At 44.6% G+C, this 15,117-nt stretch overlaps 1 protein-coding gene across 17 annotated transcripts in view; it reads right to left on the reverse strand.

Moving 5' to 3' along the window:
* Nucleotides 1-15,117, reverse strand: part of MEF2A (myocyte enhancer factor 2A) — a 334,719-nt gene that overhangs the window by 69,346 nt on the left and 250,256 nt on the right. The window lies entirely within an intron of this gene.

Consider the following 15,117-nt stretch of genomic DNA (forward strand, 5'->3'; position numbering starts at 1 on the left):
CAATGCCCTTAAAGACCAAAAAACTCCCAGAAACTCTATTTGTTCATCTTTTGCTTCAGAATATGCAATTCAATTGTAGATTCACCTACTAAAGCCAAACACTTCTGACACGCAAGATGTCACACCTTTGTGCTGGCTGAGATGACAGAGGTACACAATCTCTCCCTGGAAACGAGTGATAGGAGAACTTAAAGTACATACACAAATTATGAAGCAAACCCAGTGTACATGGATAATGTATACTATAGGCTACACTATTTTTCATTTTGTGTGGACAATTTTCCAAATGAATTGTAGAATGTGAGCAAAAGTGTTTAGCTGGAGAATATCCCTGTCCAAGGACTGACATTTAGATTTTTACACTGCTAGACCTATTCCTATAATTATGTGTCTCACACACAGCCAGTACAGTGGGTTAGACCAGGGAATTTCCATGCCTGCTTTGACTCATCCAGCGAGTCATGGGCCAGATTAATAACCTAACAGTGGCCTCACCCAGACCACATGTTGCAGACTACACGGCCTAATCTTCCAAACCAAGCACAGAGTGATAATGACACACCAAACTATTTCTCAACACTAAATGCACAACTCTGTACAAATGTAAGGTTCTGCATGACCTTAGTCACTTTAGTACTGTATACAATTATTCATTGAACCATGCATTCTCGCATTTAGTAAATCAAACATGTATCGGCCATGTGGTTCCAAATCAAATTCACCAGTCTGCCTGGTTACTAAAGGGATTTACTCATAATAGGTGGCTAAAACAAACAGCAGAGAGGGGTTAAAACTTATAGTAACAATACACTATAATCGGTTAATTTGTTGCAGGTTGGAGGTGATCATTAGCTGAAATGTCCAACTAGATCATCTTGCATGACTTTGGCGTGAGTTGTGTGTCTCCCAAACCTTGCTACATCAGCAGCGCATGAAGGAACAGGTGTAGCTTTCTGTAGCACCTGTCACAGCTCCCAACGAGGCCCGGCCAATCAGGTGGGTAAGAGCACGGGCACAGCCATACATGGAGCTGTTGTTTCAGGCTTTGAAGGTCGGATGTTGCTCTCCTCCCAAACCTTCCTGGGCTGTCAGTAATCTGTGGTCACTTTATCTGCTTGTTATTGTTAACCCCCACCACGCTGGGAGCCCTGTTTAATGCCAAGCACATTGTGACCATCTTAGCAGTGCAGGGAAGCGATTATATGACTAGCTTAGCTTCACGGCCCTCCTACATGTGAGAATGCATTAGTGTGCCAAGTCAGTTTCATGAAGGAGCTTGCCTGATTTTTATTTAACATTGATCACTGTAGTAGTACCCTCCAAATTACATGCAGATTACCTCGCTCCTCTCCAACTTTACATACAATGCAAAATAGCACTGTATATAGAGAATGTGAAAATAATTCCCTAGACAACAGGACTCTACCATTTATCTGTCAGGTAAATGTTTCCTGCCAGCTTTACCAACTTCCACTATTTTTCAAGAAATTATACTTTTTAATGCTACCAAAGAACTTCAAAGTCTTAACATGGAATAAAGCAATCCGTACCATACATTAATAATATGCTTATTACCAGGTCTTACTAAAGCTGGCGACACACAATCTGAACAAAAGCACTAGCCTTCTAGTAGTGCAAAAATACGTTGCTGTAGCTGAAGGTTTAATGGAATTCTTTTATTTTTCTTTGTAGGTTTACTATTTAGGATAGATGAGTTTATTTTACGTTAAATCCACAGCAATCCTCAGCAATGCTTTTACTTCCATTGCACTGGCAGTAGTAACAAATCAGACTAATCCAATAGGCCAGTGGTTCCCAAACTTTTTTGAATCATGGCGCCCTAGAGTATCAGAATTTTTTTCACGGCACCTCTAGACCAAACGTTTCTTATTGAGCCATTTAGAAAACAAAATATTAAATGAAGTAAACTGTGTTTCTATGTAATCCTTAAGGCCCGTATTCATGGGTAGATCTAGGGAGAGATGTGTGCTGAGCGAACTGCTCAGCACACATCTCTCCCCCCGCTCATCACAGTGCGATGTGTGCTGAGCATGCGGGCGGGAGGGGGGGCGCTCACCAGCACCAGCGATAGCGATGCGCGGGGCTGCGCATCGCTATCACTGTGGGGGGTACACACGAAGTGGACGCTGCTTAAAATCTAAGCAATCTAGTCAGATTGCTTAGATTTTAAGCAGCGATCGCTCCGTGAGTACCCCCCTTTAGGTTCAGTTGTGTGATGAGGGACAGGAATTGCTTCTGTTTGTCCACATATTTTATGATTGGCAGCCACAAGCACTGGTTTTGCCTATTTCATTGTCCATAAATTATTTTGAATTGGTCCTGGGCCATCTATCCAAGGCATTCCTTTAGAATGTAAGCTCTCACGAGCAGGGCCCTCTTCCCTCATGTGCTTATCCTTTCTTACTTTAATAATCTTCAACTGCATCAACTCCAGCAGTCTTCTGCCACCTGATACTTATTCCAGTGTCATCTGCTAATGTAACTATGTTTATTTACTCTGTACTTGTCCTATACTGTCATCAACTGTAAGTTGCTGTTTTCCTATTTGATTATTCATGTACTCTGTAATTGGGCGCTGCGGAACCCTTGTGGCGCCATATAAATAAAGGATAATAATAATAATTCCTGCAAGAGCCTCGTGGCACCCCAGGGTGCCACGGCACACAGGTAGTGATTCAGATCTGATCGCAGCAGCAAATGTGTTAGCTAATGGGCAAAACCATGTGCACTGCAGGTGGGGCAGATATAACATTTGCAGAGAGAGTTAGATTTGGGTGGGTTATATTGTTTCTGTGCAGGGTAAATACTGGCTGCTTTATTTTTACACTGCAATTTAGATTTAAGTTTGAACACACCCCACCCAAATCTAACTCTCTCTGCACATGTTACATCTGCCTCCCCTGCAGTGCACGTGGTTTTGCCCATTAGCTAACAAATTTGCTGCTGCGATCAGATCAGAATTAGGCCCACAGTTTGAAAACTACTGCCACTGGCGTATCTATAATGGGTGCAGTATGTGCGGTGCACACGGGCCCCTGGGTACAGAGGGGGCCCGCACCGCACACACTGCATCCATTTCTTCTATACTTACCTTTCCGGCATCCATCAGCGACTGTGTGTGCACCTCCTCCTCTCCCGTAGCCGCCACTGCCGCTGCTAGTCACTGAGCGCTAGAGACCCTACCACAGTGCCAGAGTCTACAGCGCATGCGCAGGACTCCGGAAAAATGGCGCAGCGGGCATTTTTCGGAGTCCTGCGCATGTGCTGTAAACTCTGGCACTGTGCCAGAGTCTCAGCGCTGAGAGCGCTAGCAGCGGCGGTGACAGCTACAGGAGAGGAGGGGGCCCACACACAGAGTCTGCACACGGATCCCCTACTCTCTAGAGACGCCACTGACAACTGCAATAGGCTGTGCTCTAGTAGAAAGTTTTAATCAGGCAACAAGGATAGGGAAGCATGTGGGAGACAGGCTGGCCCTTGCTTTCTCACAGACATTCAGACAGACAACAGAGGCTCCCACCTCAATATGGGGACATTAGGGAGAGGTCACAGTTACTGGCAAGCATGCTATATACAGATTGCTGACTGACGCACATAAATGTGTACACTTTTAAATGTTAAATAGTGTAGTTTACTAACGGCAATAATAATAATAATAATAATAATAATAATAATAATACAGGTTGAGTATCCCATATCCAAATATTCCGAAATACGGAATATTCCGAAATACGGACTTTTTTGAGTGAGATAGTGAAACCTTTGTTTTCTGATGGCTCAATGTACGCAAACTTTGTTTTAAACACAAAGTTAATAAGAATATTGTATTAAATGACCTTCAGGCTGTGTGTATAAGGTGTATATGAAACATACACGAATTGTGTGAATGTTCACACACTTTGTTTAATGCACAAAGTTATAAAAAATATTGGCTAAAATGACCTTCAGGCTGTGTGTATAAAGTGTATATGAAACATAAATGTATTCTGTGCTTAGACTTAGGTCCCATCACCATGATATCTCATTATGGTATCTAATTATTCCAAATTACGGAAAAATCCGATATCCAAAATACGTCTGGTCCCAAGCATTTTGGATAAGGGATACTCAACCTGTAATAATAATAATAATAATAATAATAAAAAAGTACATTTACAAGATTTACATTTAATAAGATTTTAAACCTACCGGTAAATCTTTTTCTCGTAGTCCGTAGAGGATGCTGGGGACTCCGTAAGGACCATGGGGATAGACGGGCTCCGCAGGAGACATGGGCACTTTAAGAAAGACTTTGACTCTGGGTGTGCACTGGCCCCTCCCTCTATGCCCATCCTCCAGACCTCAGTTAGAGAAACTGTGCCCAGAGGAGACGGACAGTACGAGAAAAGGATATTAGTTAATCCAAGGGCAAGATTCATACCAGCCACACCAATCACACCGTATAACTTGTGATATACTACCCAGTTAACAGTATGAAAAACAACATAGCATCAGTCCAAGACCGATAAAACTATAACATAACCCTTATGTAAGCAATAACTATATACAAGTATTGCAGAAGTAGTCCGCACTTGGGATGGGCGCCCAGCATCCTCTACGGACTACGAGAAAAAGATTTACCGGTAGGTTTAAAATCTTATTTTCTCTAACGTCCTAGAGGATGCTGGGGACTCCGTAAGGACCATGGAGATTATAACAAAGCTCCCAAACGGGCGGGAGAGTGCGGATGACTATGCAGCACCGATTGAGCAAACAGGAGGTCCTCCTCAGCCAGGGTATCAAACTTATAGAACTTTGCAAAGGTGTTTGACCCCGACCAAGTAGCAGCTCGGCACAGCTGTAGTGCAGAGACCCCTCGGGCAGCCGCCCAAGAAGAGCCCACCTTCCTAGTGGAATGGGCTTTAACCGATTTCGGTAACGGCAATTCTGCCGTAGAATGCACCTGCTGAATCATGTTACAGATCCAGCGAGCAATAGTCTGTTTTGAAGCAGGGCCGCCAACTTTGTTGGCTGCATACAGGACAAACAGTGCTTCTGTTTTTCTGATCCTAGCCGTTCTGGCCACGTAAATTTTCAAAGCCCTGACCACATCAAGGGACTTGGAATCCTCCAAGTCACGTGTAGCCACAGGCACGACAATAGGTTGGTTTCTATGAAAGAATGAGACCACCTTAGGCAGGAATTGAGGACGGGTCCGCAATTCCGCTCTATCCATATGGAAAACCAGATAGGGGCTTTTATGTGATAAAGCCGCCAATTCAGACACTCGCCTATCCGAAGCCAAGGCTAACAACATGACCACCTTCCAGGTGAGATATTTCAACTCCACTGTCTTAAGTGGTTCAAACCAATGTGACTTAAGGAAACTTAACACCACGTTAAAGTCCCAAGGCGCCACCGGAGGTACAAAAGGAGGCTGAATATGCAGAACTCCCTTCACAAAAGTCTGTACTTCAGGTAATGAGGCCAATTCCTTTTGAAAGAAAATGGATAAGGCCGAGATCTGAACTTTAATGGAGCCTAATTTTAGGCCCAAATTCACTCCAGTTTGTAGGAAGTGAAGAAGACGGCCCAGGAGGAAATCTTCCGTAGGAGCATTCCTGGCCTCACACCAAGAAACATATTTTCTCCATATTCGGTGATAATGTTTAGATGTCACGTCCTTCCTAGCCTTTATTAGCGTAGGAATGACCTCATCCGGAATACCTTTTTCCGCTAGGATCCGGCGTTCAACAGCCATGCCGTCAAACGCAGCCGCAGTAAGTCTTGGAACAGACAGGGGCCTTGTTGTAACAGGTCCTGCCTTAGAGGAAGAGGCCACGGATCTTCTGTGAGCATTTCTTGCAGATCCGGATACCAGGTCCTTCGTGGCCAATCTGGAACAACGAGAATTGTTCTCACTCCTCTTTTTCTTATTATCCTCAACACCTTGGGTATGAGAGGAAGAGGAGGAAACACATATACCGACTGGAACACCCACGGTGTCACTAGGGCTTCCACAGCTACCGCCTGAGGGTCTCTTGACCTGGCGCAATACCTTTGTAGCTTTATGTTGAGACGGGACGCCATCATGTCTATTTGGGGTAGTCCCCATCGACTTGCAATCTGCGCGAAGACTTCCTGATGAAGTCCCCACTCTCCCGGATGCAGATCGTGTCTGCTGAGGAAGTCTGCTTCCCAGTTGTCCACTCTCGGAATGAGCACTGCTGACAGAGCGCTTACATGATTCTCCGCCCAGCGAAGAATCCTGGTGGCTTCCGCCATTGCCATTCTGCTCCTTGAGCCGCCTTGGCGGTTTACATGAGCTACTGTGGTGATGTTGTCTGACTGGATCAGAACTGGTCGATTGCGAAGTAAGATCTCCGCTTGACGTAGGGCGTTGTATATGGCCCTTAGTTCCAGGATGTTGATGTGAAGACAAGTCTCTTGACTTGACCAAAGTCCCTGGAAATTTCTTCCCTGTGTGACTGCTCCCCAACATCGGAGGCTCGCGTCCGTGGTCACCAGGATCCAGTCCTGAATGCCGAACCTGCGGCCCTCTAGAAGGTGAGCACTGTTTAGCCACCACAGGAGAGATACTCTGGCCCTGGGGGGCAGGGTGATCCTCTGATGCAATTGCAGATACGACCCGAATCATTTGTCCAATAGGTCCAATTGGAAGGTCCTTGCATGGAATCTGCCGTATGGAATGGCTTCGTATGTTGCCACCATCTTTCCCAGAACTTGAGTGCAATGATGTACTGACACTTGTTTTGGTTTCAACAAGTTCATGACTAGAGTCATGAGTTCCTGTGCTTTTTCCATCGGAAGAAAAACCCTTTTCTGGTCTGTGTCCAGAATCATGCCCAAGAAGGGCAGACGAGTTGTAGGATTCAGCTGCGACTTTGGAATATTGAGAATCCAGTCGTGTCGCTGTAGCACATTCAGTGAAAGTGATACGCTGCTCAGCAACTTCTCCCTTGATCTCACTTTTATGAGGAGATCGTCCAAGTACGGGATAATTGTGACACCCTGCTTGCGCAGGAGCACCATCATTTCCGCCATTACCTTGGTGAAAATTCTCGGGGCCGTGGAAAGCCCAAACGGCAACGTCTGAAATTGGTAATGACAATCCTGTACCGCAAATCTCAGGTACGCCTGATGAGGAGGATATATGGGGACAAGCAGGTATGCATCCTTTATATCCAGAGATGCCAACAATTCTCCCCCTTCCAGGCTGGCGATGACCGCCCTGAGCGATTCCATCTTGAACTTGAACCGTTTTAAGTAAAGGTTCAGGGATTTTAAATTCAAAATGGGTCTGACCGAACCGTCTGGTTTCGGAACCACAAACAGAGTTGAGTAGTACCCCTGCCCTCTTTGAAGCAGGGGAACCTCTACCACCACTTGTTGCAGATACAATTTGTGAATTGCCTGTAAAACTCTCTCCCTTTCCAGGGGTTGTTTCGGTAGGGCCGATTTGAAAAACCGGCGAGGAGGCACTTCTTCGAATTCTAGCTTGTAACCCTGGCAAACAATTTCTATTGCCCATGGATCCACCTGTGAGTGGACCCAGACGTGGCTGAACAGTCGAAGACGTGCCCCCACAGGAGCGGACTCCCTCAGGGGAGCCCCAGCGTCATGCGGTGGATTTAGCAGAGGCCGGGGAGGACTTCTGTTCCTGGGAACTAGCTGTGGTGTGCAGCTTTTTCCCTCTGCCCTTACCTCTGGCAAGAAAGGACGATCCACGTGCTCTCTTGCTTTTATTGGAACGAAAGGACTGCCTTTGATAATGAGGCGTTTCCTTAGATTGTGAGGGAATATATGGCAAAAAAATTGATTTACCTGCCGTAGCCGTGGAGACGAGATCAGAGAGGCCCTTTCCGAACAATTCCTCACCCTTGTAAGGCAACAACTCCATATGCCTCTTTTAGTCGGCATCACCTGTCCATTGCATGTTCCACAGGACGCGTCTAGCAGAAATCGACATAGCGTTGACTCTAGAACCCAGTAGACCAACGTCTCTTTGGGCATGTCTTATATATATATATATATATATGTATATATATAAAAAAGACAACATCTTTTACATATAAATATATATATATATATATATATATATATATATATATATACACATATATACACACTAGGGACAATAACATGGTATCCTTAGCTAGGGTTTCAATCTCCGCTGATAAGGTATCTGTCTACGCTGCTACGGCGCTATAAACCCATGCCGACACAATCGCCGGTCTGAGTAGTGTACCAGAATTTGTGTAAATGGACTTCAAAGTACTTTTACTGCATGCTATCTGCAGGATCCCTGAGGATAGCTGTAAAGTCCCTTTTTGGGTAAACGTGTCAATGCCTTGTACACCTGAGGGGAAGATTCCCATCGTATCCTGGCCCCATTACGGAAAGGATACTCCCTGAGAATTCTTTTTGGGAAGCTGCAGCTTCTTGTCTGGAGATTCCCGCTCTTTTTCTTCATGAGAGGAGGGAAATTTACCTCAGCTTTCTTCCCGTTCAACATGGGTACCCTCGTGTCAGGGACAGACAGAGCCGGCCCTAACCAATGTGATGCCCTAGGCAAGATTTTAGCTGGTGCCCCCTAGCACCACCGCTGGTTCCGCCTCTGACATTGCACCTCTTTCCCAGCACCATCACCCCTCGCCCATAGCAGTCCTTATTTTGGTGTTTGTACCCCTATATTTTAAATAGAAATAGCTCGCACATTTGGCGCACAGCCCAAAAAGGGGTGTGTTTTTGCTGTCAGGGGCATGGCAACACAATAGTAACCCCAATTCCAATTACGCCACACAGTACTCCAACTTTATTCACATTTGATCATGCGATAGTGTCCATAATTAATATTACATCCCACAGTAGTATCACTTTACCTTACAAACGTTACTCCTCACAATAGAGCCCCTTATTCACATTACATCACACTGAATTGCTCTTTATTCACATTACACCACACCCTATTGCTCTTTATTCACATTAGACACCGTAGTGCCCTTTCTATAAGCAACGCCGCGAAGTAGAGCGCCTTATACACATAATGCCACACATTAGTAATGCATTTATACTAGAGATGAGCGGGTTCGGTTTCTTTGAATCCGAACCCACACGAACTTCACTTTTTTTTTCACGGGTCCGAGCGACTCGGATCTTCCCGCCTTGCTCGGTTAACCCGAGCGCGCCCGAACGTCATCATGACGCTGTCGGATTCTCGCGAGACTCGGATTCTATATAAGGAGCCGCGCGTCGCCGCCATTTTCACACGTGCATTGAGATTGATAGGGAGAGGACGTGGCTGGCGTCCTCTCCATTAGAATAGATTAGAAGAGAGAGAGAGAGAGAGATTGTGCAGACAGAGTTTACCACAGTGACCAGTGCAGTTGTTGTTAAGTTAACTTTTATTTAATATATCCGTTCTCTGCTATATCCGTTCTCTGCCTGAAAAAAACGATACACAGCAGTCACACAGTGTGACTCAGTCTGTGTGCACTCAGCTCAGCCCAGTGTGCTGCACATCAATGTATAAAAGCTTATAATAATTGTGGGGGAGACTGGGGAGCACTGCAGGTTGTTATAGCAGGAGCCAGGAGTACATAATATTATATTAATTTAAAATTAAACAGTGCACACTTTTGCTGCAGGAGTGCCACTGCCAGTGTGACTAGTGGTGACCAGTGCCTGACCACCAGTATAGTAGTATATTGTTGTATACTATCTCTTTATCAACCAGTCTATATTAGCAGCAGACACAGTACAGTGCGGTAGTTCACGGCTGTGGCTACCTCTGTGTCGGCAGTCGGCACTCGGCAGGCAGTCCGTCCATCCATAATTGTATAATTATATACCACCTAACCGTGGTATTTTTTTTTCTTTCTTTATACCGTCGTCATAGTCATACTAGTTGTTACGAGTATACTACTATCTCTTTATCAACCAGTGTACAGTGCGGTAGTTCACGGCTGTGGCTACCTCTGTGTCGGAACTCGGCAGGCAGTCCGTCCATCCATAATTGTATTATTATAATATATACCACCTAACCGTGGTTTTTTTTTCATTCTTTATACCGTCATAGTGTCATACTAGTTGTTACGAGTATACTACTATCTCTTTATCAACCAGTGTACAGTGCGGTAGTTCACGGCTGTGGCTACCTCTGTGTCGGCAGTCGGCAGGCAGTCCGTCCATCCATAATTGTATTATAATATATACCACCTAACCGTGGTTTTTTTTTCATTCTTTATACCGTCATAGTCAGTCATACTAGTTGTTACGAGTATACTACTATCTCTTTATCAACCAGTGTACAGTGCGGTAGTTCACGGCTGTGGCTACCTCTGTGTCGGAACTCGGCAGGCAGTCCGTCCATCCATAATTGTATTATTATAATATATACCACCTAACCGTGGTTTTTTTTTCATTCTTTATACCGTCATAGTCAGTCATACTAGTTGTTACGAGTATACTACTATCTCTTTATCAACCAGTGTACAGTGCGGTAGTTCACGGCTGTGGCTACCTCTGTGTCGGAACTCGGCAGGCAGTCCGTCCATCCATAATTGTATTATTATAATATATACCACCTAACCGTGGTTTTTTTTTCATTCTTTATACCGTCATAGTCAGTCATACTAGTTGTTACGAGTATACTACTATCTCTTTATCAACCAGTGTACAGTGCGGTAGTTCACGGCTGTGGCTACCTCTGTGTCGGAACTCGGCAGGCAGTCCGTCCATCCATAATTGTATTATAATATATACCACCTAACCGTGGTTTTTTTTTCGTTCTTTATACCGTCGTCATACTAGTTGTTACGAGTATACTACTATCTCTTTATCAACCAGTGTACAGTGCGGTAGTTCACGGCTGTGGCTACCTCTGTGTCGGAACTCGGCAGGCAGTCCGTCCATCCATAATTGTATTATAATATATACCACCTAACCGTGTTTTTTTTTCCGTTCTTTATACCGTCGTCATACTAGTTGTTACGAGTATACTACTATCTCTTTATCAACCAGTGTACAGTGCGGTAGTTCACGGCTGTGGCTACCTCTGTGTCGGCACTCGGCAGGCAGTCCGTCCAACCATAATTGTATTATATACCACCTAACCGTGGTTTTTTTTTCATTCTTTATACCGTCGTCATACTAGTTGTTACGAGTATACTACTATCTCTTTATCAACCAGTGTACAGTGCGGTAGTTCACGGCTGTGGCTACCTCTGTGTCGGCACTCGGCAGGCAGTCCGTCCAACCATAATTGTATTATATACCACCTAACCGTGGTTTTTTTTTCATTCTTTATACCGTCGTCATACTAGTTGTTACGAGTATACTACTATCTCTTTATCAACCAGTGTACAGTGCGGTAGTTCACGGCTGTGGCTACCTCTGTGTCGGCACTCGGCAGCCCGTCCATAATTGTATATACCAGTGACCTAACCGTGGTTTTTTTTTCTTTCTTTATACATACATACTAGTTACGAGTATACTATCTCTTTATCAACCAGTCTATATATTAGCAGCAGACACAGTACAGTGCGGTAGTTCACGGCTGTGGCTACCTCTGTGTCGGCACTCGGCAGCCCGTCCATAATTGTATATACCACCTAACCGTGGTTTTTTTTTCTTTCTTTATACATACATACTGCAGTGCCACTCCTAAATGGGCCCGGTGTTTGTGTCGGCCACTAGGGTCGCTAATCTTACTCACACAGCTACCTCATTGCGCCTCTTTTTTTCTTTGCGTCATGTGCTGTTTGGGGAGGGTTTTTTGGAAGGGACATCCTGCGTGACACTGCAGTGCCACTCCTAGATGGGCCCGGTGTTTGTGTCGGCCACTAGGGTCGCTTATCTTACTCACACAGCGACCTCGGTGCAAATTTTAGGACTAAAAATAATATTGTGAGGTGTGAGGTATTCAGAATAGACTGAAAATGAGTGTAAATTATGGTTTTTGAGGTTAATAATACTTTGGGATCAAAATGACCCCCAAATTCTATGATTTAAGCTGTTTTTTAGTGTTTTTGGAAAAAAACACCCGAATCCAAAACACACCCGAATCCGACAAAAATAATTCGGTGAGGTTTTGCCAAAACGCGGTCGAACCCAAAACACGGCCGCGGAACCGAACCCAAAACCAAAACACAAAACCCGAAAAATTTCAGGCGCTCATCTCTAATTTATACACATAATTCCACACAGTAATGCCCCTTACACATATGAGACACCTTATTAATGTCCTTATAAACATAATGTGCCTTACACATTATGACAACCTTTATTAATGCCCTTTTACAGATAATGTCCCTTACACATATGCCGCACATTATTAATGCCCTTATACACATAATGACACACATAGTGCCACCTACACATTTGCTGCACATTATTAGTGCCCCTTTACACCTAATGACACACATAGAGTAGTACCCTGTTACACATATGCTGCACATTATTAATGCCCTTATACACATAATGACACACATAGTGCCCCTTACACATATGTTGCACATGATTAATGCATTTTTACATGACACACATAATGCTCCTTACACATATTCTGAACACTACTGCACAACCAAGCCACTCACATACACACAGCACTCACACTGCCACTAACACTGTGACCTCTGCCTCTGCTTGGATACAGATGTGTCCTCATAAAAATGGCCTCAATGCCAACGTCGGGCACCTTTTTTTTTAATGAAAATGCATCTTATTTGCATTGCTATGTGGCTAGGATGCACAAGCAGCTTCTGCTGATTAAAATGATATGCAGCATGCCTATATACTGTGTGAGACTGTGGCTGTATCTGCATATGAAATGCTACACACAGAATATAGGCATGCCGCATATCATTTTAATCAGCAGAAGCTGCTGATGCCCCTAGGCAATTGCCTAGTTTGCCTATGCCTATGGCCGGCTCTGGGGACAGATGAGTCATCAGTGATATGCAAAACATCTTTTATTACAATAATCATATATTGAATACTTTTCTGCCAGTTTTGGCTGTACTTTGCATTATTGTAGTCAACACTGGAGTCAGACTCCGTGTCGATATCAGTGTCTATTATTTTGGATAGTGAGTGTTGTGAGACTCTGAAGGTCTCTGTGACATAGGGACCGACATGGGTAGATTCCCTGTCTGTTCTCTAATCTTTTGTGCAATAAATTTACCTCAGCACTTAATTCCACATATCCAGTCAGGTGTCGGCGTTGTTGACGGAGACACCACACACACACATTTGCTCCATCTCCTCCTTAGAAGAGCCTTTTACCTCAGACATGTCGACACACACGTACCGACACACCACACACTCAGGGAATGCTCTACTGAAGACAGTTCCCCCCACAAGCCCCTTTGGAGAGACAGAGAGTATGCCAGCACACACCCCAGCGCAATATGACCCAGGAAAAACACAGCAATTTAATGTTTACCCCGTAGCGCTGTTATTATCTGCGCCGAATTATGTGCCCCCCCTCTTCTTTAAAACCCTCTCTTCTACCGTGGTATAAGCAGGGGAGAGTCCGGGGAGCTTCCTCTCAGCGGTGCTGTGGAGAAAAACATGGCGCTGGTGAGTGCTGAGGGAGAAGCCCCGCCCCCTCGGCGGCGGGTTTCAGTCCCGATAAAAGAGTAAAATTGGCGGGGGCTCATGCATATATACAGTGTCCAGCTGTATATATGCTCTCTTTTGCCAAATAAGAGGTTTATATTGCTGCCCAGGGCACCCCCCCCCCCTGCGCCCTGCACCCTTACAGTGACTGCCGTTTGTGAGGTGTATGGGAGCAATGGCGCACAGCTGCAGTGCTGTGCGTTACCTCAGTGAAGATCAATGAAGTCTTCTGCCGCCTCTGAAGATCTTTTCCTGTCATACTCACCCGGCTTCTATCTTCCGGCTCTGTGAGGAGGACGGCGGTGCGGCTCCGGGACGAACTCCAGGGTGAGACTTGTGTTCTGACTCTGGAGCTAATGGTGTCCAGTAGCCTAAGAAACAGAGCCCTGAAACTCAGAGAAGTGGGTCTGTTTCTCTCTCCTCAGTCCCTCGATGCAGGGAGTCTGTGGCCAGCAGGCTCCCTGAAAATAAAAAAACCTAACAAAAATGCTTTCTTACAGGAAACTCAGGAGAGCTCCTGAAACGCACCCAGCTCCTCTGGGCACAGTATCAAACTGAGGTCTGGAGGACGGGCATAGAGGGAGGGGCCAGTGCACACCCAGAGTCAAAGTCTTTCTTAAAGTGCCCATGTCTCCTGCAGAGCCCGTCTATCCCCATGGTCCTTACGGAATCCCCAGCATCCTCTAGGACGTTAGAGAAATGATAATAGCTGTTAGGCCCTTAAAATTTGCTTTGTGTTAAATGGCAGTGACACCCTTATGGTGAATGAGTACTTGTGGTTGGGAGAGTAAATGTCCCCAAAGCAATCACAAATGGTTAATTTCCGCACATTGAGCAGGCAGCACCAGATATCCATGACACAATGCAAACACAACCAAGACACTATGAAACGCATTTATATGAATAACAACAAGTATTAGAACAGGCTTCCATTTTCTAAAATCATCATTGGTTGTCGTTTCACGGATCTGCACATTCAGTGCTCATTCACAGCTATCTGCTTTGAGTATGTTAATACAGGTTGAGTATTCCTTATCCAAAATGCTTGGGACCAGAGATATTTTGGATATCGGATATTTCCGTATTTTGGAATAATTGCATACCATAATGAGATATCATGGTGATGGGACCCAAGTCTAAGCACAGAATGTATTTATGTTTCATATACACCTTATACACATAGCCTGAATGACATTTTAGCCAATATTTTTTATAACTTTGTGCATTAAACAAAGTGTGTGTACATTCACACAATTCATTTATGTTTCTTATACACCTTATGCACACAGCCTGAAGGTCATTTAATACAATATTTTTAATAACTTTGTGTATTAAACAAGGTTTGTGTACATTGAGCCATCAAAAAACAAAAGTTTCACCATCTCACTCTCACTCCAAAAAGTCCGTATTTCGGAATATTCCGTATTTCGGATATTTGAATATGGGATACTCAACCTGTAAACGTATAGTGCTGGC

This window comes from Pseudophryne corroboree, chromosome 6, assembly GCF_028390025.1.
Source record: "Pseudophryne corroboree isolate aPseCor3 chromosome 6, aPseCor3.hap2, whole genome shotgun sequence".
Lineage (NCBI taxonomy): Eukaryota > Metazoa > Chordata > Amphibia > Anura > Myobatrachidae > Pseudophryne > Pseudophryne corroboree.